This window comes from Ovis aries, chromosome 6 (assembly GCF_016772045.2).
Source record: "Ovis aries strain OAR_USU_Benz2616 breed Rambouillet chromosome 6, ARS-UI_Ramb_v3.0, whole genome shotgun sequence".
NCBI classification, from domain to species: domain Eukaryota; kingdom Metazoa; phylum Chordata; class Mammalia; order Artiodactyla; family Bovidae; genus Ovis; species Ovis aries.
In genome coordinates this window covers 22,591,039-22,618,179 of record NC_056059.1, presented here as the reverse complement: position 1 = coordinate 22,618,179, position 27,141 = coordinate 22,591,039, and the positions used below count along the sequence as shown (strand labels likewise).

Here is a 27,141-nt window from a genome sequence, read left to right as displayed (position 1 = left end):
GAACACTGGTGGTTCGCATGCCCTCGGTCTTACATAGGAGCAGTGAAGTGCTGACGGCCAGCCCCAAAGCTATGGGGACTGGCTGTGGTTTGGGGGCTGCAGACCCCTAGCTGTGGTTTATAGAACTTGTAAACATATAACCTGCTTGGGTCTGTCTCTTGCTGATTGTCCAAATATGGTACCTAAAGTTAAACCATTTTAAAACCAACTCTAAGAGCCTACTCCAGTTCTCCATTTGCTACTGGAATTTTGTCCCATGCTTAAAACCCCATTTCCAGTAAGCTGGGTATAGGCTGGGCTTGGACACACTCTTACTATGTTGAGATTATTTCTAGGATTAGGGCTATTGAGCCATCCGGTGTTCTGCATGTTTCTTTCATGTCAGAGGATGCCATTTAGCTTATTTAGCTTTCAAGAGTTTTCACATTCTTTTTAAAACATTGTTTTAATTATAAAAAAATTACATGTGTATAGACCGTTTACAAATTGATGTAAAGGACACCATATACCACTACCTGATTTAATAGCGACAGTCATCACTCAGTATCCTGGAGGATTGTTTCTAGGATCCCCACAGATGCCATAATTCATGGACGCTCAAGTTCCTTTTATAAAATGCAGCAGTATTTGCATATAATCTATGCACATCCTTCTGTATGCTTTAAACCATCTCCAGATTATTTTAATGCCTCATACAATGTAAATACTATATAAATAGTTACCAGTGTGCAGCAAATTTATTTTACTTTTTGGAACTTTCTGGAATTTAAAACATATTTTTTCCATCTGCAGTTGGTTGAATAACGAATGTGGAACCTGAAGATACAGAGGGCCAACTGTATTAACATTTTACCATATTTGCTTCTGATCTCTTGCTAAAATAAAACATAGTTATTGCTGAAGCCCCACCCATTGATCACTTTTCCCTGTTCTTCATAGGTAAATCACTGCTGCTCTGAACTTTCCATCTCTGATAGAAATTTTTTCTGGTTTTAACTCAAATTTTCTATTATACCTGGTGGCTTTTTTTTTTTTTTTTTTCAGGACAAATAAGAGTTAAGACTGGGATCCATTGAAGATTAGTATTCACTTTAATTCTATTAGAAGCTCCCTTGGTGGTTCAGATGGTTAAGAATCTGCCTGCAATGTGGTAGACCCAGGTTCCATCCCTGGCGGGGGGAAGATCCCCTGGAGAAGGAAATGGCAACCCACTCCAGTATTCTTGCCTGGAGAATTCCATGGACAGAGGAGCCTGGTGGGCTACAGTTCTTGGGGTTGCAAAGGGTTGGACATGACTGAGTGACTAACACTTTCACTTTGATTCGATTGATTTCTTCTTTATTATTCAGATAAAATTTATCCATTGACAATGTGGAATTTATTCTGACTCCTACAGGAAGAAAATAATAATATTCAGAGAAAATCTAGGGAGAATATGCAGACTAACTTGCATAAATATGTGAAAATAGAGATGCGGAAACATGTATCTTGCCCCCTTTAAGGGAAAGCTTTCCTGTTGTTAAACATTTAATAATCTATTTTACAGTCCTACCAAGTTCTCCTTTAAAGTTTCCTCAGTTCTAATTTCATCGTGGAGCTCCAGATGGGAGAGGCTGGCAGAAAAGCACAAGTGCCTTCCTCGAGGCCAAGCCTGTCACTGCCTGTTTTTGACTCAGCAAGGAGTGCCAGGGAAGGCTCATTTCCCTCTTTCCCGAAAGTTATTCATGAGATTTTTTTTATTATTATTTTTTTTATTAACCAAACTACCTTCCTCTTCACAGAGGTGGAAAGTTGCCAAGAGGAACAGCCCCACGGGGCTTCAGAAACCCTCACTGATTCTCTTCCAGAGTGGCCAGAAAGCCCCCATCCTCAGCCGATGTGACATCCTCCAGCTTGGCCTACTCCAACCAGAAAGCTGTCAGTGACCTTGGTTCTAAAATACGAGTAGCTGACCAGTCGGTATTCTTATTTTCTCTTTAGTTATAAATATCAAATGCAGTGGACTACAACTTGAAACACAGCTGATGTAAGTGTAACTATTTTTAATCAAATGTTTTCTGAAAGCTGGTTCTCACATATGTTTTCTTTCCGGAGTGTTTCAGATTAAGCAGAAGGCAAGTATTGAAATGTTTAGATCAACAACAGACAATGTTTATTGTCTCCCTGACCCCCACGATTTTTTTTTTTTCCTTCTTAAGTCTCCACTCTCGGTGCCTCTCACTTTAAAATCCTAAATGTTAAGTTTCTGTCAAGGTCAGATGAAGACTGGCTGATCTCTTGTGGCATTTAGGGATATCATGTATCCTTGTGTAATCTCCCTTTCCTTTGTATGGACTTGTCTGGTTTAGGAGGTTTGCCATTTTAAGTATCTCTTTATAGTGCTAGTTTTGAATAATTTAATCTGACTCAGTTACTAAAAACAACAGGGACAAGGATCACCAATAGTCAATTAGGTTTGCACATAAAACTTCCTTCATAGCATTTATTAAAATTTCCATCAGTATCCCTAAGCTGTTCACTACTTGCATATGTTAAAAAGGAAAAATAACCGTATCCCCTAGACCAAGAGCCCTGTGCTCTGTATATTGAAGAAAAGCACTTTGTAACCTGGATCCCTTTTACTGGTTTCAGAGGGATTTGGAGCTTCTTAATTTATATGCAGAAATTTATTGGGTTGGCCAAAAAGGTTCATTCGGGTTTTTAAACCCCAAATGAACCTTTTTGGCCAACCGTGGGTGTGGGTGTGTGTGTGGGTAGGTGTGTGTGTGTGTGTACACACACACATTTCTGGGGAGATAAATATAACTTTCCATCAGATTTTCAAATGGAAGGATTCAAATACAGTTAAGAACCAGTGCTGCAGAGTACATATCACCTTAGCTTTCTGACAGTGGTTGATTTTAAAAATTGCTAATAAAAAAGATATATAGGCTGTCTTAAAAATTTTTTTTTTAGTTTTGTACTTTTTAAAAAGTACATTTTTGTATTTTTACCTGTTCTTAGTGAGTGAAAACAATTAAAGCTGGTCAACACAAGACCCAGGAAAGCCTCCCTTCACTTTGGGTATCAGGTGGAGAAGCGAGGACACACAGCAGCAATAGCCCTAAACGGGAGTAGGCGTCACTGCTTTTCCTTTCTTGCTCTTCCACAGAGATGCTGATTAAGCATGAAGTTAACCATTAGTGGTTGAAGCCAAAAGAGAGAAAACAGTTCATTTAACAAATATTTATTGAGCACTCTGTGTCAGGTCCTGTCTTGGCAAGCAGACAGAACTCCTTCCATGTGTAACCATAACCTAGACTTCTGGATATTTTTCTTTCAAAAGTTTTTCACTGGGCCTCCAGAACAAAATATTACCTTGTAGAATGTTTTTAAAACAGCCCTCTTGGAGAAGGAAACGGCAACCCACTCCAATATCCTTGCCTGGAGAATCCCATGGACGGAGGAGCCTGACAGGCTACAGTCCACGGGGTGGCAGAGTCGGACAGGACTGACGCGACTGAGCAGGCGTGCACGGAGCTCTAAGATGTTTCAGGATGTTGCATGATGACTGCTTTTAGGGTCTTTTTTAAAAAAATAAATATTCCTCGAATTATTAACAAAAAAATAAAAAATAAAACAGCCCTCTAAATTTATGGTATGTAGTCATAGTCTACATTATGAACTAGAGAAAGCTACTCATGAGAAGAAACTTCTAGCACAAATCATAGCTGTGAAACGTAACTATTAGGAGTACAGTAAAAATGTAACTATTAACCTAATAGGCTCATTGAATTTACAGACAGTGTGACCCTTAAGCTCTGTTTTGGTCCATCACCCCTTGGTGACCTTCCTTAGTTGGCTATTCCCATTTTTCTCTCATCCACTTTTCCTTAAATTCATGGTTGTTCCTGGGACCATTATTTAATCAGAAGCAAATCTCGGATGGCTTCTTCCAGCCCCAGGGGTTGAAGATTAGGTAGCCTTTTTTCATTACATTTAAGAATTCAGCTCTCATCAGGTCACATACTGGTAATTCTTCCTGATAAGGAAAGAACATACACAAGTACTATGGCCCCCAAAGGTGTAACACCTCCTCCTCCACAGACAAGCCGAGTTTCAACTTGTCAGCAGATCTAGAGCTGAGGCTGTGAACTACCGTGCTGTCACAACCTCTCACCCGCCAGGTGGATTTCAGGCCAGAGTCCTCTAGTCTCCATTCACCTCGCCGAGCTCTCGTGTGGGTGGACTGCAGACTTTCACAGATAATGCCTCTCACCCTTAGGTCCCCATCCACCCAGAAGAACGACGGTAAGGATGGCTTGCTGTGCTTATTTACATCATCTCATTCAGTCATCGCAGCCCACTGCAGTAGGTTCTGTGATCCTTATTTGGTAAATGAGGAAGCCAAAGTCCACAGAAGTTAAAAAGCTTACCCTGGTCTGAGGCATGGAGCCCAAGGTTTCAGTTCAGATAGTGTGATTTAATAGTCCAGACTCTTCACCATCATGGGAATACTATTAATTATAGGGGTTCTTTAAATCTGTGGTTCTCAACCATGGATATGCATCAGAATCACCCAAGAATATTTTAACTGCAGAGATGTCAGGGGCCCACTCCACTCATGCTAAATCACTGTGGGTCCATCAGTATGATAATTCTGTGATAATTTCTAAGGACTCATGTCATACAATGACAAGATACAACAACAGGTGAATGAATAGGTCAACATGGTGTAACCATGGAATAGAATACTGTTTAAAAAATCATGAGGATTGCACAACATGGGAAATACTTGAGACCTATTGTTAAGGGAAAAATCAGAATTCTAAATTAAAAATATCACTGAAGTGATTTAACTCAGTGAATGAGTTAAAGTTAAGATTAGAGACAGGAGAAAGAATTACCAAATTTAAAAACAGAACTGAAGTAATTTCCTGGACTGTAGCACAGAGAGAAGGAAAACTTGAAAGAAAGGGTGAGATACAGATTACAAAGAAAGAGTAAAGCTGTCTAATTGAAGTCCTGAAGGGAGATAAGAAAGCTGCACATTTCTGGTTCTGCACCTAGAGGTTCTCGTCTAGGGTAAAGTTCAGGCAGCTTATGGACCATACTTTTAGGTGTTTTTTAAGTATTGGCTCTGAAGTCAGTCAGTTCATAGCTGAAAAGATGTTGATTCCTAGCTTTGCCATCTATTGACAGTGTTATTGATATTTAACTTGGCCAAGCCTCAGTTTCTTCATTTGTAAAGTTGAGATAAGTAATACCTGCTTCATAGGATATAAGTATGAATTGAGTTGTTTAGTGTATGGCACAGAGTAAACACTTAAAAGTGATCGTCAGCTTCTATTTTTTGTATTCCAAAATACATTAATTTGAGTATTGAACGACAGTTTTGCTGATTGGTTTATGGAACCATGGAGCTACACAAAAGCTTCACCAGTCCACTAATTTATTTTCAGCACAACTTCACTAATTAATATTGCTTCCAGTCTATTTATGCCATGTCCTTCTTTCTAAAGTTAGGAAGGTGGGAGATTGAAAACAGATGCTATGTCAAAAGCTTGCTTTTAAATGTTATGCATGATTTCTTATGAAAATATTGATCGGTAGCAAGAGGCCAGAAAGGAATTTATCAAATTCTTTTTAGATTCTTTAACTGTGTTCTCTTAGGCATTATGCATCTGATAATTTGCACAAGTATTGTTTTAGTTTCCTAGAGCTGCCATAACAAATTATCACAAATTAGGTGGTTTAAAGCAATAGACATTTACTCTCTCACAGTTTTGGAAGCTAGAAGTCCAAAATCAAGTTGTCAGCAGGGCCAGGCTCCCTCTGAAGGCTCTGTGGAAGAAGCCTTCCTTGCCTCTGTAGCTTCTGGTGGTTGCTGGCAATCCTTGACATTCTTTGGCTTGTAGTGGTATCACTCCAGTTTCTGCCTCTGTCTTCCCCAGACTTCCCCTTTGTCTTTCTGTGTCTGAATCTCCTTTTCTCCCATAAAGACAATAGTCATTGTGTTTAGGCCCCACCGTAATCCAGTCTGATCTCATCTTAATTAATTATTTCTGTGAAGACCCCATTTCCAAATAAGACCACATTCTGAGGTTCTGGGTAGACTTGAATTTAGGGAGGATAATATTCAGCCCATTACAAGTGTCTTATGGCATTAAGCTTATAAAGCAGTGGCTCCGAAAGTCTGGGATAATGACCATTTTAGGCCCAGTATGTGCTGGGAGAGATATTCTTATGTATCCGCGGTATCTCTTGCGTGCACGGCTTCAGTCGTGTCTGCCTCTTGGCAATCCTATGGACTATGGAGCATATCCGGTTCCTCTGTCCATGGGATTCTCCAGGCACGAATGCAGGAGTGGGTTGCCATTCCCTTCTCCAGGGGATCTTCCCAACCCGGGGATCAAACCCACATCTCTTATGTCTCCCACATTTACAACTAGTACCACCTGGGATCATTATTATTAAAAATCTTTCAAGTTGCAAAGTTTGCCAGTATTTTGAATATTCTCTAACAATAATTCCTGTGATCTCTGTCCATTGAGTAAATGGTGGACCTTAAATACAGTTGTGCCCTAGTAAATGCTTAACAATTGACTGTCCAGGAAAAAAAAAGCAAATCGAAACAAAACCCTGATTTGTAGTATTTGTTAATTTTCTTGATGTAAATACTTACAGTGTGATCACTTTCAAGCTATCAACATAAAGTCAACTGGTTTGCAAATTTTCTGAAAATTTAACAGTTCTTGTGAGTTGGTCAAGCCAATTCTAGCATACCACTGCAAGATTTCATAAGCAAAGCAGATATGAGATCACATCCTGGATATTAACCTAATGAGCAATAGTCATATCGAGAGAAGATAATAAATCGCTTCATGTAAGATTCTTTATTCATGTGTTAGTTACATAATACCTAGGGACTTTGCAGAATCTGGGTAAACCCATTGAGTTGCTATATGACATCTGTCGTATGGTAGTTAAATAGAGCTGTGGTTTAGTGAGCAAAATAACATACTTGAAAGCAAAAGCTAGATTTTACTTGAGATTATATGATTTACAGATAGTGTGGCCTCCAACAAGTCACATAATCTCGTCAGACTTTATTTTCCTCATTTACAAAATGAAAATTAAAAATACCTACTTTGCAGAAATATGAATTGTATTAGGGTTAAGTGATTGTCATAAATAGCACCTAGCCCGGTCGTGGCACATCTATAGCATTAAGTGTTCATTCGGGACATTTTATATTTTTAAGAATAAATATGATTGCTAGCACCATGAAGGGAGGAGTTGTTGTTTTTTTTCCTGTTGTGTTTACTGCTGTATGTTCAGCACCTGGAATAATACGTAGTATATAGTAGGTAGCCAGTAATTATCTGTATAGTACGTGAATCGTCAATGCGCAGGAGATGCTAGAATTACCTTTCCCAGACTATCACTAGTACTATCATAATTCTGCTAAAGAAGAGACAAATAGTCTATTATATAGACATAATATTCACAGGTTGTTATTGGAATACAGTCTTCAACCAGCCTTCACAGCTCGCCTCCGCCTGCTCTTCCGTCTTGTTCTTCCTGTCTCACCAGCCTGCTTTTCCTTTTCCTCCCCCACTCACCTGACTTTGGAATCCCTCATCCCATGTCCCAGTCAGTGAGTTGGAACACTAGAACTTAGACCCTGGGCATGACACCAGACTTCGAGGTTGAAATGGGGCTTTGTCTGCCTCAGTTTCTCTATTGGAATCTTTCCATGGCTGTGAGAGAAAAATCAACGAAAACTAAGCAGCAGATGGTAACTTATTTGTTTAAAAAGTTGGAAAGTCCAAAGGAAAAGCTAGCTAGCTTCAGAGCCCCCTGGATTCAGAGCTGACACTGTCATTTGGCTTCTCTCTGCTGCTCAGCTCTGACTTCCGTTATTCAGATTTCCCTCTTCATCTCTGCAAGGCGGCCACAGCAGCTGTCTCAGGCTCACCTTGTTAGGGCACCAGGTCCTACAGCAGAAAGTGTGCTTTCCCGGAAGCTGAAACAGGTTTAAGGGGTCCCAAGTCAAAGGTTTCTAGGCCCTCATGGTCTGCCTTGTTTCATAGCCCATCCCTGGAGGTCACACCTGGGACAGAGAGAGTGAGGCAAGGTGATTGCATTAATAACCATTCGCAACCTCCACCCTCTGGATCTGGCAGCGGAGTTAGCTGCACCTCGGACATGTAGACAAGGTGGGAGGTGGATCCCCAAGCACGACATATGAGTACTGGTAAACTCCAAAGGGGGAACCAAAATAACAAATAGCAATCATTTCTCCCTGCCGTGAGCAAACTGAGACATCTAAACCTCCTTTATTCCGGAAATTGTGTGATCGAGTGTGCTCCCTCACTGGAGAATGTCTAGTCTGTGTGCCATTCCTGTTGTTTCATTTTTTAAGAAGTTTTTTATTTATTCATAAGTGTCACATAGAAATTAATAGAAATTCAAATAATACAAAGATACATAGAGTGAAAAGTAAGCGTCCCTTCTTGCTATGACCCCTCTCCTCCCCAGAGAGAAGCACTGCTTTGAATTTCTTTGGGTAAGCTTCCAAAAATATTCCATGCATACGCAAGTCTATGCGTATGTATGTTTATGTGTGTAAGCATGATGTGTATACGAATATTTGTAAACTATACAGCATATTCATCTATACACATGCCTATATTCTGTTAATCTATAAAACACTCTGCCCCTTGCTTTTCTCACTTAATGAGCTTGGTAGGACATTCCTCAGCAGCTGATAGATATCTAGGGAAGTGATAGAGTAAAATGATTAGTAGCAGACTCTAGAGCATGCTGCCTTGGGTTCAAATCCAACTCTGCCCCTTATTGTTTAATCTTGGACAACTTGGTTAACCTCTCTGCATCTGTAACAAGGGGAGGTTGAGAGTCCTTGCCTCCCAGGGTTGTTGGAAAGATTAAGATGAGTTCGTGTATGTAAAGAGCAGTGCCCAACGCATGGTAAGTGCTCTGTGAATGTTAGCTGTGGGAACCGACCTTATTCTTGGTGAGGCGTTCCATTCATCATACACTGCTTCTCACGCTGCCTTTGTGCATGTACCATCTTTTGTAGTCTATGAATCTGTCTGCTTTCCTTTCTTATGGTAAAGACAAGCTCAAAAACCTACCTGCCCTGATAATCCTACTTGATCCTGATTTTTCCCTGACTCCAGGGTCTTTCTATTTTTTAAATGTATTTTGTTATTAACTTGACTTTCAATAGCCATGAAGTTTTTTCTGAGAGTGTTCTTTATGAATTGTGGGGATGTTTTGTCCTGAATTTAATTTTATCTCTTTGGAATATTATTTCAGCTCCTTGTCATGTCATTTATTTCTTATGTAGTTTTCTGACACATTTATCAGCAATCACTCTTTCAGAAATCTGCTTGATTTGCCCTCACTTCTCCAGCTGAGTTAGTTGACCTCTGAGTGTTCCTCCGTAATCAGCCTGTGAAATCTTTGAATGCATCCACCACTGTTCCTCATATTCATTTACTTACTTGCTTACATGCCTGTCTCCCCACCTCTAGACCTTATTTCTTGAGGACAGGCACCACGTCTTATTTCTTCATGATATTCTTCTATTGGGAGATGTACAACAAATATTTACTGAATTAAACTGAGTTCTCTTTCGTTCTTTGGATAGTCCATTGTTGCTCACTGATTAGAAGCTTAATTAGAAATAGAAAGTTAGCTTGTTTAGTTAAAAAACGTTTAGTTAAAACTTGACCAAGAAGGGTTTCTTTCTCCATTGCCTCCATCTTATCCCTTTATATAATGTAGATATGCTGATGACTCTAAATTCTGTTATCTAGCCTAGACTTCTACTCTGAAATCTAGGCTCCAGGCTTAGATGCTTGATTGACATCATTTGGATATCTGATAGTGAACAAACTGAATTCTGAATCTTCCCTACCAATCTGCTGTTGCTGCTAAGTCGCTTCAGTCATGTCCGACTCTGGGCGACCCCAGAGACGGCAGCCCACCAGGTTCCCCCATCCCTGGGATTCTCCAGGCAAGAACCCTGGAGTGGGTTGCCATTTTCTTCTCCAATGCATGAAAGTGAAAAGTGAAAGTGAAGTCACTCAGTTGTGTCCAACTCTTGGCGACCCCATGGACTGCAGCCCACCAGGCTCCTCCATCCATGGGATTTTCCAGGCAAGAGTACTGGAGTGGGGTGCCATCGCCTTCTCCACCCTACCAATCTACTCCTCCTAATATCTCTCCTTTCTCAGGAAGTGGCAGCTCTATCCTTCCAATTGCTCAGGTCAGAAACCTTGGAGTTATCCTGAACTACTCTAACCCATTGGGTCATCCTGTTGGCAGTGCCTTCAAAACTTACCTAGAGTCTAATCACTTGTTACCACTGTAGCCACCCTGTACAAGCTACCATCCTTAACATCTCTTCCCAGTGGTCTTAGCTTCCATGGATGATTCTTTGGTGAATCGATTGTTATCAGTAGTTGATGATTACAAATTTGTGATTGTATATTTATATCACTTTGTTTCATTTTTGTTATAGAAATTTTGTTAGCTGAAATTCTCTGTTTAAAAAGAAATTGTGTTTTAAAAAAAACAAAAACAATCTCTGTTCTTCATATTCCTTTAAAAACTTTACTTAGCTTCTCTAGATACTGATGGATTTTTTGTTGTTGTTGTTTTTCAGTGTATTATAAGCCACTCCTGTCATTATTTATTTTGATGTTAGAATTGCCTGACTCTTAGCCAGTAGGAGTCTTTCATGCTAGCTTCTATATCCTTTTAACATGTCTCTGCTCGATTTTGAATATTTCCTTATTTATGAAGTAATATGATACTCTCAGTTCATCCTGTACTTTTTCTGCCCCAGTCCTGTAATCAGCCATCTCTCCAAGAAGCCCGGGTTCCTTTTATTGGAGAAATTTCTTCCAGTCTGTTTCATTAGGCAGAGCTCGAAAACTGTGTTTTTGTTTGTTTGTTTTTAATCTTGAATTCATACTGATACCTTTAAATTCCAGTCTGACATTGTGGGCTTCTTCCTTTCTTCCTCTGCTCCATATTTGTATTGCCTTTCTCCAATAATGAAAACCCTAGCTGCCAATGATATCCGCATACCCACGCAGTTTGCTCAGCCCTTTGATGCATACAGAATAGCTTCAGAATCGCTATACCAATATCAATTCTAGCTATGAACTTACTAAATATAGTATTTTTTTGAATAGTTCTTCTGACCTTCAAATATATTCAAGAGAGGGTAGTTAGAGTAATATGTTCAGAAACTATTAGGATAATTTTTTCCTTCTATGTAGCTACAGTGCCGTTAGAAATATAGTTAGTTAAATTTTTTGTTTTTGTTCAGTTTCAGGGATTTCCCATCTTACTGATTTAATTTTATTTTTTCAATATCAATATTTATCAGTCTCATATTTAAATGCGATTAACTAGACCCTTTAGAAGTCATTATAACGTCATTGTGTTATTACTTTTTAAAATAGTAACAAAGGAAAGGGATCGGTCAGAGCCTTGATTTAAATTGTACTCTGGATTGTTAGTTCAGAAACCTGAATGCATCTAAGCCTAGGACATTCCATCTATAGATTTTATAGCCGCCTTGACCTTCCGCCTTCCCCCATATTCGTGGAGCACATGTCCTGTGCCAGGCACAGTGCTGAGCTCTTTGGCCGCATGCTCGAATGTGGTCATCTCTGCCCCCGGACCTATGTGAACAGGCAGGGAGCAGTTCATACAGGCACATACAAGATGATGACACAAGTGTTACTCGGGACTCGCTGGAGGAGTGCCTCCTCAAAGGGCGTTCCGGGGTGTGTGGGTGGGTGGGTGGGTGTGGGTGTGGGTGTAGGGGTGTGTGTGTGTAGGGGTGTGTGTGGGTATAGGGGTGTGTGTGTGTGTGTAGGGGTGTGTGTGTGTAGGGCTGTGTGTAGGTGTGTAGGTGTGTGTGTAGGGCTAGGAGGCCTCCTCAAAGGATGTTCTGCAATGTGTGTGTGTGTGTGTGTGTGTGTAGGTATGTAGGGCTACACACTGTAGGGGAAGTGCACCTTTGCTTTGAGATCACCTCCTGGCTAGGTAGCCTCAACTTCTATTTTTGACAGAATGCTCATGGCATTTGAAAGATGTGTTTTCAAACTAGAGACCAGAGAGCTAGGTATCCATTTCAGGCACCTTAGTAGGAACAAATCACACCAGATACATCTCACTGTTTTCTTTAGCAGGGTTTCTGGGATGGTGTAATACTGAGATGTTGGAGATCTCTGGTTTGGTACTTAGGGGTTAACAGTATTTCTCATGTTGGTGACGTCAGCCTGGAGGGATATTTCTGGCCTCAGGGATCTTTCTGCAGCTACTTCAGTGTATTTTATCATTGTCTTCAATGGATGTTTTATCAAATTTGCAGTGACATGGAGTGATAGATAAATAATTTAAGTTCAAATTCATTTTGAAAAGCTGAGGCAAAGAGCTACATTCTTTTTTAATATAAAATTTATTACTTTTAAGTTTTAAAATTCAGAAATATATTTCAGCATCCATATCTCCATCAAAACAAGGCCTAACTTTCTTTTTGTTGTCATACCTCTTTTTTAAAAAAATTATTTTTAATTGAAGGATAATTGCTTTACAATATTGTGTTGGTTTCTGCCATACATCAGCATGAACATCAATAGGAATACGTATGTCCCCTCCCTCTTGGCCCACCTACCCCATCCCACTGAGCACCAGTTTGAGCTCCCTGAGCCATACAGCAAATTCCCACTGGCTGTCTGTTTTACATGTGGTTTATATGTTTCCATGTTACTCTCTCCATTCATCCCACCCTCTCCTAGGGCTAACTTCTTAGGCAATTAGGCTATTCTAAAAAGCTGAATGCCTCCAGAAAACAAACTACTCCAAGTACAGGGTGGGAGGGATATGCGCGCAAAGAAATCTAGAGGTTTTAGTTAATTCAACGTGAGCCAACAATGTGGTGTGACAGCCAAACAGGTAATTCTACGAAGGGTAGGTATTTAAGACCAAACAGCGATCTCACTCCTGTGCCAGGGAAGCTGTGGACCCTGCTTTGCGCCACCATTGTAGAGAAATACAAACCAACTTGAATGTGTTCAGAGCAGAATGGTGACCGAACCAAAACCTTCCTCAAAGTAAGGCAGTCACTGACCATGAGAATACTTAATAGCCTGGCAAATTTGATTGTCTTCAAGTATTTGGACAGCTGTCATAGGAGAGAAGGATGAGGTATGTCCCGTCTGTCCCAAGAAGATGTGATAAAAAGCACTGGGAGGAGCCCTGGGAGAGAGAGGATTCTGCTGTTACTGAGAGTCAGAGCTGCATGAGGATGGAATGTATAGCCTCAGGATGAAGTTCATTATCACTGGACTGGTTCAAAAACGAGCTAAAATACTACAGAGCAAGGAAGCACCTTATGTTAAGATGCTTAATGAGAAGTAGATTCCTTTTTTATACCTTTCAAAAGAGTTTTTACTTAATAAATTGTACTTCATGATAAGGGAAAAATGAAGATTTGATTATAGGGAAGTTATAATTTTTTGGCAAATCTGTAAAAGTAATAGAAATTAATTGCTTGCAGAATATTTTGTCTAAGTATAAAAGTATATGATTTATTTCATATACTTTGTGTTTTAGTCTGCATAGGCTGAACAATATAAAGTTACCGAATGGGAGGGTTTTTAGCAGGTTTAAAGTACAATCATTTTTCCAGATTGCTGGCTGATGTTATCCTCAACCATGTTAGAAATTTTGGTGTTTCTCCCTTCCTCCTTTTGCTTACATCATAGTATGTAGATGGTACAATATGTTGGTTAACCTCAGTCTGACACTTATATCGAGTTTTCTCTTTTGCCCCATCAGTGTCTGGGATGTAAATTAACCAATAAAGTGACAATAAGAAATCAGACAGAGAAAATTTCCCATTTCTACTCACTTGTAATTCTCCTAATTTTGTAGGGGTTTTCCACAGGAAATCACAGAAGAATAGCTGAAATGCTTTATCTTATGTACTTTTCTTCTGAAGGAGCAGTTAATTGTCTTCTTCGCAGAGTGGTCTAAATTCTCGTACCAGGCAGCTGTGTTTACTATAGTACAAATTAAATTCTCTGCTAAATGATGTCTCTAAGTACTTTCAATCATTAAGAGCCAAATTATTTAGTTACTTCTCTACCCAGTGGATTTCAGTGAAGGTGATATGATGGGTTTTCTAAGCAAGAAAAATATAACATGAGGATATTTATATGCCTTTAAACAGAAAGAAATCAGTGATATTTAATTCCAAGTAAATTTGAATATCACAGAGTCAGAGGATACTCTTAATTATCTCAAATTAGGTTTGTATCAAAGACTGTGCTGAGAGACTTTTGGCTATTTTAAAAGACTGTTTAGAACTTACGTTAATAATTTTTGTCTTCAAAGAATAAATCCCCCTATTAAAATCTTCATTTTGCACATACTTCAGCTATACCTTACATGTTATCTAATCCTCCTAGTTATTTTTATGTAGTTTGTAAGAATTAAAAAAAAAAAAAAACTTTAGTAGATTAAAATTTTTCATTCTGTCTTTGTTTGGCTTGTATATTTCTCTCCCACCCACTACTTGTGTAATCTAAGCATTTTTGACCTGTCCTCAGGAAAGTCAGTCCTTTATTACCAGGATTTAACTACCCAGGGCAGTGCCCTCCTTGGATTTACTGAAACTAAATGCTTTGATTACTCAATTTCAGTTTTAATGAGAAAAGTTGAAATCTTTGCCTAACATAAAGGTTTTCTTTGTCTCTAAATTTTGATTTTCATGCATTCAGAGGCCCCATTACAACAGGTAATTTGAGTGTTGATTGTATGTTTTCTCAGTTTGTAATTGTGTTAAATGTATCTAAAATGTTCACAGTTTTACAAATTAAGCTTACCATTAGGGTCCTTCCAACTCAGAAATTCTGTGGTTTTAAGCTTTTATTTTTTTTTGAAATGTGTTTGAAATATTTCAGTTAGAAAATGTGATCTTTGCTTGTTGTCCTGTGTGTCCTCTCCCATATGACTAGGAATCATAGAATTTTAGAGCTGGAAGATGTATTAAATGTTATCTTGTGATTCTACACATGAAGAGTTCAGAAGCCCAAAGAGGCTAGGGGACTAACACAAGGTCATAGCAGTAACTGGCAGCTGGAACTCTGGCCACTTACTGGAGCACTAAAAATTAACGCACATGTTTTTAATCTGAAAATGTTCAGACTTCTGGAGAATATTCTTCTACAAATTTAATAATTTGAGGTATTCTTTTACAAATTTAAGAATGTTGAGGCATTTATATTAAGCACAATTTATTACTAAATTCTATAAACAGTACTATCATGCCTATTGTTTTCTCCAAACCTGGAATCACACTTGAAAATAAATTACAACTTGGAATAGGTTAAAGAGTCTGGATTTTACACTCCTGGGGTGTTTTTCAGTGACTTAGAAGCATAAACTGATGCCGCCAAGTTAGGCCCGTTTTCAAGTGGAAGGATTGCTGATGGGGAAAGTTCCCCTCGTGCAGCTGCCCTGGCAGTTGAGCTGAGATGATGAATATGAGATCAGCTCTCCAGATTACCTGGGACCTATGGCCAAGACAGCAGTTCCCCTCCTCCCGGCCTTGTGTCTAGTTTACCTGGAACCAGCCCCTGATGGTTGTCTTCTGCCCATCCTGATGCCTTGGCCAAACCCCAGCACCGTTGTTGAATTGTATGGTAGGGTTAAATCCTCACTGAGAATTGAATGTATAAAAATTAAAGATGTTTTTGGGCTTCCCATGTAGGGCAGTGGTAAAGGATCTGCCTACCAGTGCAGGAGATACAAAAGACATGGGTTTGATCCCTGAGTCAAGAACATCCCTTGGAGAAGGGAATGGCTACCCACTTCAGTATTCTTGACTGTCCATGGGAAGTCCCATGGTCCCATGGACAGAGGAGCCTGGCGGCCTATGGCCCAAAGCATGCATGTATGTATGTGTGTGTGTGTGTGTATATGTGTGTGTGTGTGTGTATATATATGTGTGTGTGTGTGTGTGTATATATATATATATATGTGGCATATAGTCTGTATATGGAAGTTAGTTTTCTCAGGGGAGTACTTCAAAAAATAATCCTCTTAGAAATAAAAATAGTTTCAGGGTTAGGTCTTCCTGATTGTGGTTTCAAGCCAAGAAGTCAGAAGAATTTCCAAGTTAATCGACTCCACGCACTCACTTTTTGCGAGGGATTTTTAGAAACTTCTCAGGGTAATTCCTCACAGTTGTAGTAGAGAGATGAACTGTGTCATGTGACTGTAACCCTTCAGCAGATCTTAAGGCAGGACGGCCTGGTGGGCTCTGCTGTCAGCATCCTTACCTAGTATGGCCTGAGAGGTGTCAACCATTTGGTGTTCCCTCTTCTTCAGAGCAGCCTGGAGCCAGTGATGTGTTCAGTCATGAATTCTTTGAGCAAATACTGATTAGTTTCATCCTGGGGGTTGGGGAAATAGAAGAATCTGACAATGCCTTGATCCTAAAAAACCAGTCAGTTTAATGGAGGACCTAAGATATGGCCTTAAATATCTGAAATATGATAATATTGTTTTATTCACCATTACAGAACTAGCACCTATAGCTGCTGTGTAGGAATTGCTGAATAAAGCAGTATTTTTCAGATGAAAGAGTGAATGACCTCATAGCCTTAAGGTTGAAGTGGGCAGAGAAGACTTCAAGGCAGAGATTACATTTGGGGCAGGATCCTGAGGGAAAGGTAGAAACTTGAAAATGTGAATCTAATTAGGGAAAATAGCAGAGGCAGAAAAGTGAATGGCAAAGGCTCAAAAAGAGACATCGCTGAAGTTGGGAGGGAATGGTGAATAATTCTGCTGGAATGAAGAGTAACACGAAAGAGAAAGATGGGGATGAGGCTAGAGGTAAGATTGGACCAAACTGTGCAAGGCTCAGGAATTTAAACCACATTTTGTAGAAAGTGGGGAAATTGTACAAGTTTTAATATAGAAATGGTTTGCTATAATGAATACTGTGCTTTAGGAATGTAAATCTGGTAGAAGTCTCCTGAGGGATTGGAAGGGAAAGGCACAGCGACACCACTTGGGAAGAACTGCAGTGATTCCTCATGAGGTAAACTCGGATTCAGGGTGAGATAGATAAACTAGAGCAATGAGGATAGAGGGAAGGGGCAGAAACCAGAGATTTTCGAGCGAGCCACCTGGCTGAATCAGTTAATTCAGTAACTTATTAAATCTAGAAGACAGCAGATGATAGGAGAATTTTGGTGCAGTTGCTTAGAAGGTGGTGGTTTCACTTAATAGGAGGTGGAAAAAAAAAAAAAAAGGAGGTGGAGTAGGTTTCAGAAGGAAGGCCATTCATGGGTCTTCAGTTGTGGTCAAGTTGATTATAAGTTATGGACAGGAAGATGCCCTGCAAGCAGCTGGAAATGTTATAGGTGTTGAAAAAGAAAGGGCACATGGGATTTAAATTGAGGAGTCATCTGCATGGAGTAGGTAACTAAATCTAGGAGACTAACATAACCATGTGAAGAGAGTGATTATGGTAAAGATTAGAGATGGACCAACGGCATACCTCTGACAGATCTCCTTGTGAGGAGGAAGAATGCTTTAGCAGAAGTGTCTAATGCAGTGAGAAGGGAACATTTTGAGGAGGGAAGGTAACCCTTCAGAGAAGTCAAGTGGGATGAAGAACAAGAAATGGCTGATGAGTTTGGAAACATGGAGTAAATCATGACCTTTAGGCACTTATTTATTTGAGTCATAAAAGGATTAATTGCTAAAGGTAATACTACTATGTGGAAGACCTGGGTTGGGAAGATCCTCTGGAGAAGGAAATGGCAACCCACTCTAGTACTGTTGCCTGGAGAATTCCATGGACCAGAGGAGCCTGGTAGGCTACAGACCATGGGGTCGCAAAGAGTCGGACATGACTGAGCAACTTCACTTTCACTTTTCAAAGGTACTGCAGATTAAGTTGGAGTTTCAGCATTGGTGATTAGAGCTTTTCTTGCATACTTGATAAGAAAAAAGAATGGCACTCAAGCAGGGAACAGTACTTTTTAAGAACATGTCTTATTGAATTATGGAGAAGATCAAATGAAAGAATGGTTCTATAGCTGTAGGGCCTGGCCCATAGATTTCAGTAAATGCTAGCCTGTACAGTTGTCATCATGATTATCAGGAAATGCATTGTTCAGAATTAAGGGAGAAGAAAGTATATGGTTTGTGGACTAAGAGTAAGGGTCCTTTGGAGAGGGAAGAAGAAGTGTGATTTAAGGAGATCTTGAGTAAGTATGGTGTTAAGTGCAAAAGCAGAGTGGTTAAAACCTAGAAAAGGGAACAGACCTACACTTCTCTGAATTGGGAGCAGATAAGGAAAGTAATAGGGACATTTTGCTCCTGTGACAGACAGTGAGGAGAAGAGAGGTTGGAGAGCCTGCCATGCAATGCTGTCCACCTTCTTGTTAAATTCAGAGGAAGTCTCCACTGCGGATGTCTGCTTATGGCATGAAGGGACAGAGTCAGGGTCACTCTCATACGCTCTGCATCTGCTGGGAATCAGGTGCTGCATTAGATGCTGTAAACTGCTTCCTTTAATCCTTGTGAAAAGTCAGACATTAGGGATTTGTATTCACGTTTTACAGATGAGAAAACACGTCAAAAGGTCAAGTAACGTACCCAGGATGGCATAGCTAGGAGAGGGAGGAGCCAGGATTCAGAGCCCTGTCCTTCAGACTCCAGAGCCTGTGCTCTTCATTGAAAGGGAGCCCACTGGTTTGCTGTCTTGTAGATGCGGACCTGCACAGCTTTACGATAAGGTTCTGTAGGCTGTTTATTCCTGTCAGTCACCATAGTGAATATCAAAGAAAGGCCTTTCTTCTTTGGGGAGTGCATGACTGTGAAACTGGGGTGAACCAGAAATGTGAATCCTGGACCCCTGAGTGCCCTAGTATGGCGCGGAATAAAGTGTGTGAGTTTAGAATCCTCAGCACACCAGGTGCCAGCAGTTAGGGTGGGAGGAGGGGTGTCCAGGAGGGTGTGTTAGACTGTAAGAAGAGTGCTGCTACCCTTGATTTTCCAACAAGAGGATCAAAGAGTTACCTTCCCTTCTCTTTCCCACAGCTGCCCGTCCCTGCGCCTCAGCAGTCAGAGTCCTGTGACCACACTGCAGGCCCAGAGCCCACACCCCAACACCTTTCTATCTACTTAGGCTAATGTTCTGTCCTGATGTAAATAGTCACATTCTCATTTAAATAGCCTAATGAGAGGGTGCACCAGGATATAGCCAATTTGGGGGGAAGAGATAAAATAGAATATAGTTTCCCAATTTCCATCTGTCACCTAACACACTCTTGTTTTAACATCTCACCTTCCGTAGATAACATTTTAGGTCTCTTATTTAATCATGCATTCACTAAAGAATTATTTATTGAATTCCCACAATATAATAAACGTTATTGTAGGCACTGGGGATGTGGCACGGAAGAAACCATTGTCCCCACTCTTACACGGCCTCTGTTCTAATGGGGAAGTTAGGCAGTAGTCATGTAAGGTGTATATTCTATTAAATGGTAATTAGTACAGAGAGAAATGTAAAGCAGGGGAAGCAGCAAGGAATTCAGGAATGGGAGTGATAGACGTTTAGATAAGGGTAGGGTGAGCCATGGAAGCTCGCCAGAGAATGGCATTTCTGCAAATCCTGAAAAGAAGGATACAGGGAAGGAGTGTTCTAGGCAGAGGAGACCGCGAGTGCAGAAGCTCTCAGGTGGAAGCTGAGCTCGCAGCAGGTTATGTGACTGCCCAGAAGTAGTAACAAACCAGAGCAAAGAGGAAGTGGCTTCACATGGCCCAAGGACTGTGCGCTGTTGTAAAGGCTTGGGCTTTTCAGATGGAAAGCCTTTAGATGGTCTGGGCCTTTTGTTTTGTTTTGTTTTAATTTCTTGCCATGGAAAAATTTAATCATATATACACAAAATACTGTAACGAGTCCTGCTGACGACTCATTCAGCTTCAACAGTTTTCACTTTTGGAGAACTTTGAGCAGAGGTGTGTCAGGGTTTGGCATGACCTGACTTGAACAGGATCACCCAGAAGAACAGGCCGTGGGGAAGTGGGAGAGGCACAAGAAACATAGGAGCAAACCTTAGGAAACTAATCATAGTGGGCTGCTGCTGCTGCTGCTAAGTCGCTTCAGTCGTGTCCGACTCTGTGCGACCCTGTAGACGGCAGCCCACCAGGCCCCTCTGAGTGGGCTAGTCCTCCATGAAACCAGGGAATAGTGGAGACAGGAGAAGTGGTTAGTTTGGGGATATCTTTTAAAGATCTGACTACTGCTGCTAAGTCGAGTCAGTCACGTCTGACTCTGTGACTAGATACCATGTGTTTTATGCTTTGTTCAAAAAAAGAATTTGACACTGTACATAGTGCAGCAACAAGGGTAAGGAGATGTAGAAAAAAATAATACCAAAAGACGGCTATTTTAAATTTTATTTCCTATTTAGGAATAAACCAAATTTATAAGCCAAGCCAGCTTCCCCAAAAAACTGGCCTATAAATGAAAACACCTTGGAGACACAGTTCATCCATAAATTAAAAACTTTCTATTCTTCTCATATTATTTTGTAACCATGGATAATTGGGCTATGAAAAGGGTAAGCATTTATTTGTAATTTATTAATGAGGTAGTGACACCTATTGAGGCACAAATCCCCAACCATTTCTGGAGTTAGCAAGTGTCTGGATTTCCAAGTATGATTTATAACAACTATATCTGATGTAATGAAACTGAAAATTCAAATAAAACAAACAAGAAACCAGAGGTCAAAGTATGACCCAAAAAAAACCCCTCAAACTTTCTGAGTTTTGAATAGTGATTTTATTCTACTTCCCTTTGTAGTTGATGAAGCCCTCTTTGCCCATTTTGTTGTGTTTAATGGCCCAGTTTGCCCTTCTAATCTCAGGCAAACATCTAAGGGATGTATGCTGGTCAAACAAGTAGGGCAAATAAAAAAGGTGAACAAATGTGAATGAATTAATGCAAATCCAGTAGCACCACTCAGGAAACAGCCGTGTCATCAACAGTGAGTGGGGCAAAGAGGATATTTTCATGTCATTCAATCTTATACGAACACTACAGCTACATTCAGGAGAATCAGGATGAATTCCAAGGACCTCTGGGTCTTGATTCTCTGACCTTAGGTTATGTCACTCGTTAATCTCTCTAAATTTCTGTTTTCTTATCTGCAAAATGGGGATGATAGTGCCCAAGTCTGTTTACTTCATGAGGTCTTTGGGAAACCCAGGAGAGAAGCAGCCCCTTTTTATTGAAAAAAAAAAAAAAGAGAGAGAGAGAGAGAGAGAGATTGGTGCTTCCATGGGACCTGCCATATGCCAGACACTGTAGTTCTCACAAGAGCCCTCTGAGGGAGGTCCCATTATTGGCTCATTTGTAGGCACTTTCTGCTCAGAGAGGTTATTTAACTTGAGTAACCCCACAGAGCTGGAAGAAGAAAGAGCTGGAAGAAGAAAGAGCTGGAAGAAGAAAGAGCTGGGATTTGGTCCCAGATTGGATCAATGTGAAACCCCCTGGCTTAAAAAGAAGGAACTAACTTTACTAAGCATCTTCCTACTCTATGCCAGAAACTATTAGATATGGTTCTGTACTATCTGTTTGATGAAGTCTATTCTGTACTTCCTGTGTCATCAACATAGAATAAGTAATAACGAACAATAAAATCTAACTATTTTGCATTACTAAGAGGAGGTAATTATGAAAACAATATTCTTTTCTTTCCTCCTCCTGTTCTTCTTCTTCTCCCCTTCCTTTGCCTTCCTTCTCCTTTTTCTTGTTTATAATATGACTTGCACTCGAACAGAGGAGAATCAGTATGTGGTTTAGTAATGTCTGTGGCATGATTTTGTTTATGAAAAAAGGCTTACAAGGGGACAAGTGCACTTCTGCCGTCTCACAGCTGTCTCTGAGACCTTCTTTCCCACAATACACACCAACAAAACCAAAACAGGTTTTTCAGGGATAACTGTTGTGTAGCAACACTGTGCTACACAAAGAGATATAAAACATTGGGCTCACTAGACATATAGAGAAGAAAAAGCAATTAAGCCAAGTGGAAGCCAGTGTAATGGAAAATATGAATGGGCTTTGGAGGTGGACAGACCCAAGTTCAAAGGGCTGCCCAATTACCCCAGTTACAGGAATGGCGGCAGCTTATGTCACCTTAACGGGGCTCAGTTCCCGCGGCTGTGGAATGCGGTAGCACTACTGACCCCACGGGGCTGAAGTGAAGATTGGACGAGATAACAAGCCCCCTTCGCTTCCATAAAAACAGAAAGTGAGAAAGTATAGATGTATGTGCTCTGGGAACAAACAAGCGAGGTGAAACAGTAATTCTTCAGTTGCCAATAGATTTTATCATCTTCTTACTGCAATAAGCGATGTTTTCCTGCCCCATTCCATCACATTCCCCAATAAAGGACTAAAGTGGTGGAGTGTCATGGAAGATTCAGATTTCGGCTGGACCTTGGAAGAATGGGTGATTCTAGAGAGAGAAGAGAAGGAAGGGACATCCCATGTGATGGGAACCACGTGGAGGAAGCCCTGAGAAGTGGTAGCAATTATGACTGAGGAGCTGAGGGGCAGACTCTCATCCCAGAGCTTTCCTATGTGCCCTTCTTCCTGCCAGGAATGCTCTTCTCAACCCCTGCCCACCCCATCCCTTGTTACATTCTTACTCTTCTTTCAGAGTTTGGCCCTTACTACGCCCTCTCACCAGGTCAAATCTCTATTCCTTTGGAAGTGTTTCATAGTTATGTATTTATATTTATTTGTGAGAGTTTTTAATTCGTATCGGTCCTGCTCTTTAGCTTCCATAAGAACAGGGGTTGTGTCTGTTTTTTACTCAACTGTGTATCTTCCACTCCCTGACCTACTGCAGTGCATGGAGCATAGAAGGGGCTTAATAAATGCTCACTGAAACAATATATACATTTTGGCTATTGGTGAGGTAATAGGCTGGATAGGAGATAGGGTTTATTTTTGAGACTGCTAATCCTATTAGGTGCCAAGCTCTTAACTCATTTAATCCTTAAAAAGCAATCCTATGAAATCAGATGTATTGTTACTTTCCTTTTAAAGATGGAGAAGCTGATGTCCAGAGACCTTAACCATCCTTTCCCACTGGCCCAGCTAATAAGTGACAGCAGAGGGACTTTGCGCACAGCAGCCTTGCTTCAGAGCTCTTGGATTTAACCGCATTGCTCTGCTGCTCTAGCAGTAGAGGCCAAAGTTAGATACACGAGACAAGTCAGGGTAGGTTTCTCTTTTAAAAGTGTGGAATTTTCCCTCTTCCTCCTCTCCCTCAAGTATCATCATTATCACCACTTCATGAGAAAAACTCAGAAAAGAACTACATCATGCATGACATCTCACATTCATATTGACTCTACATTCTGCCAAAGTGATATGTCCAGATTAACTCAGTACATAAACTGGACCTTTTAAAATCTGATTCTTAGAAACTTGTAGACCACGTACCTTAATCGCTGTTAAAGAACCAGTATGTACTTTTCCAGAGCATGACAGAGTTAGTTGCTTTAAATGAAAGGAGGTGATTTGACTAAGTTGGGTATTATCTGAGACCCTTGGTTTCTGTTTCTTACTCAAAAAGCAGATCTAGCCTGTGGCCAGCAGTATGTATTGAGTCATAAAGCTTCTGGAAGAAAGGCTTGATTTCATCAAGGAAACCGAGGACTCCTGAGTACCTCCAAGAATGATAGCTGTTACTACAATAACATAGTTATTACTTTAAAAAAGCCCAACAAAATGTGTCACCCTGGGAAAAAAGACTTAGCCTAGAAATCGAAGTAGCTGGAATTGGTCATTTATTTAAGCCACCTGCCTTTAAACAGAATTTTTAAAAAATCACCTCACAGCAGTTGTACTATTTAAAGATCTCTGGGTAGAGGAATACATCACAATAATAAGATAGTGGTTAACACTTGGATACTGCTGTTACATACTAGGCAGAGGTCTTAAAGATTTTTATATGTGTCAATGTATATAATCCTCATAGCAAACCTGTGAGGTCCAATTATTATCCTCATTTTACAGATGAGGAGCTGGATGCTGCCCATGGTCACAGGGCTTGCAGATAGTGGCACTATCTTCAAACCTAGCTAGTCTGTTCATCAAGTACATGCTCTTGGAAGCTTTCCTCTAATTGAAATCTTAACTTGTATTTAAGCCATTCGTGTTTATTAAAAGCCTGCTATACTCAGACTCTCTGAAAAATAACTCATCCTTTCTGGCAGATACAGGTGCTTTGTATAAACTTAATTTTCAAGGGAACTACTATGCAAAGAAGTAGCAGACTGAATAAAAAGAATCAGATTCTCCCCAGAACAAATGGATTTCTGAGTCAGTTGAAATAGCTGTCAGTCACTGTGGCATTTTATGAAGTATTCCCTCCCCTAAGGTGGAATTCCATTGTCTTCATGTGCCACAGAGCCTGAAAATAGTATTTTTTTGTGTGTCCCCACACTTCAGCTCTCTTCTTTCAGTTGGCATTTTGGAAAGTCCACAAAACCCAGGGCCCTCCCTGTCATTGCCTTGTGGTCTGTGTAAAAAACCAGATGATGCCATGCTGGCTTGAGTTCTTTCAAATGGATCAAACAGCGCATTAGTCATTGGCAAATTTTTCAGGCCCTTTACCTCAGAGACTACCCAGTTCCTCATTCTTGCCACCCTTCAATCATGAAGTAATAGCAAGAAAAAGATGTGAGTACTTTTTGAGGACACCTCCCACCTCTTTCCTTCAGTGCCCATGACTGATTCCTTCATCATGGTAATGTTGAAGACATCCAAAGTGATAGGGCTTAAAAAAAAATTTTTTTTTAAATTATGAGAGTATGATAACACGTTTACAGGAGACTTGGAAAATACACAGCAAAGTTACATGTAGTTCCACTATATATTGCAATTATTTTTTAAGTAAATAAGATGTTTTTAGTTGGAGTTTTAATATCAAACTCTCAAAAATTAATAGGATGAATATACAGAGAAGTAGAAGGTTATAGTAGGCCTGAAAAGCACTGTGAATTCAACATAATTAAGATTTATACAACTTTTCACACAACGGCAGGATACAAATTCTATTCAAGTTCCCTTGGACTATAAACTAGGAGACCCAGGAACACATCCAGAGATATAAGACCAGGTGCAAACAGTTGATGGCCTAATGGTATTGAAATCATGCAGAGTCTGTTCTTTCATCACTGTGGGATTATATTAGAAATGAATATCAAAAGATATTTGTAAATAATCCCCATATTTTCTAGTGCAATTTGACTTTTACCAAGAGAGATCTTTGACTTAGCTATTGAAAGCCTCAATAAAGGTAGAAGATTGAAAAAAAAAAAAACAACAGAGGGTGATTGCAGAGATGAAAGATTTAAATGAGAAATTAATATCAAAATGAGAAATTTATATCAAAGATATGTTTAAAATCCCATGTATTTGGAAATGAAATGTCCACTTTTAAAGGACAGATGTATCTAAGAAGCCAAAACAAGGAAATAGAAAATATTTGTAATAGAATAAAGATGAAAAGAGAATTTACCAGGATTTGTTGCATGCAGCTGAAGCTGCTCAAGGCAATTAAATAGAATGTGGAGTCTTGAATAAGGTATGAAAACAATTAATGGGACACTAGCATAAAATTTTGTGAAATTTGAACAAAATCCGTACTTTAGATTGAGGGCAGGAGGAGAAGAGGCAATAGAGGATGAGATGGTTGAATGGCATCACTGACTCAATGGACATGGGGTTGAGCAAACTCCAGAAGATAGTGAAGGACAGGAAAGCCTGGCATGCTGCAGTCCATGGGGTTGCAAAGAGTTGTGGACATGACTTAGAGAGTGAACAACAAAAGTTAATAATACTGTATCACATGTTAATTTCATGGTTTTTTTTCTTTTACAACATAGTATTTCTTTATATTCTCAGAACTGGATTAGAGGTTTTAGCCTTGTTCAGATTTTTTTAAGATCAGTAAGATAATAAACTTTCCAGACTTTTAGCAGTAATACTAGATGCTAAAATACATGGAAGTTTATTGAAGTTTTGAGTGAATGTAAATTAGAATGTGTCGTTGTATTTGAACTAAGTTGTGATTGGGCTTTAATTGCTAGATCCCTTCTGTGTCCTGCTTAAGTGGCAAGCCTACCTGATTTCACCCAAGTGAAGCGTTTCGTCATGCCTTACACTGTTGCATTCCTGTGCTCAGTGCACTTAAAAGTGAAATTACATGGTCTATTTAATGCTCTTTCACTGTTCATTTACTGCTAAAGAAGTCCCTGTGGAATATGCCATCATAACAAAGGCTGATTTCAGATGTCGATACTAAGACACAGAACTGGCATCAGCAACCCAGGGAGTATGTAGGGACAGCAGCCAACTTTGGAGCAAACCCAGAACTCTTCATTCCCTCTATCGCCCCCAGGGTACTTTCTACCTGTTATAAAAGGGAAAGCACTGAGTTCATAATTGGTTTTATGCCCAGGGGGCTTATTTAAGTGCTTACCTGTTAAAGAAATTATTTATTTGTGCTTCAAGGGGGTAAAAACCTAATTAATCCTAAACATGCTTTGTGATTAGCTTGCTCTGCAAGGACTGGAGGCCTTTCTCGCAGATCGCCTTGCTCCTTGGAAAGGGTTGCAAAGCAAGATTTGCAGCACTTCTGAGCCAGGGTTCAGGCAGACAGGCCCTGTATTTCCAGTGGAGCTACACTACAGACCCACAGGCAGTCTGACCTTTGCTTAGAAAGGGAACTTCTTTCTCCCAGAAGCGTCTGGGGCATAATCCCAGCTCTAATCAACTTTTCCTCAACCCTGCAATGGGAGATTAGATTGGGAAAAAAAATCTGTACTGAAAAACTTCTAACAAAATCATGCCTCAAAGGAATGTAAATCTATGAGATGGTATTTATAGTAGAAATAGATGAGTTGAAAGGGATTTGGTCCTTTTCCAAGAAATTTTACTAGCAAGTATAGGTTCTTCCTCAAGTTTATATCAGAAAGACATCATTCAAGGAC

The 27,141-nt window shown here is 40.0% G+C and overlaps 1 protein-coding gene across 6 annotated transcripts in view; it reads left to right on the top strand.

Moving 5' to 3' along the window:
* Positions 1-27,141, top strand: part of NFKB1 (nuclear factor kappa B subunit 1) — a 125,030-nt gene that overhangs the window by 45,084 nt on the left and 52,805 nt on the right. The window contains exon 1 of one of the 6 annotated variants that reach the window (XM_060416845.1): positions 2,009-2,026. The exons of the other annotated variants lie outside the window; for them this stretch is intronic. The gene's annotated coding sequence lies outside the window, so the exon portion shown is untranslated. Of the gene's footprint in view, positions 1-2,008; positions 2,027-27,141 lie in introns of those variants that run through there. 6 annotated transcript variants of the gene reach the window in all.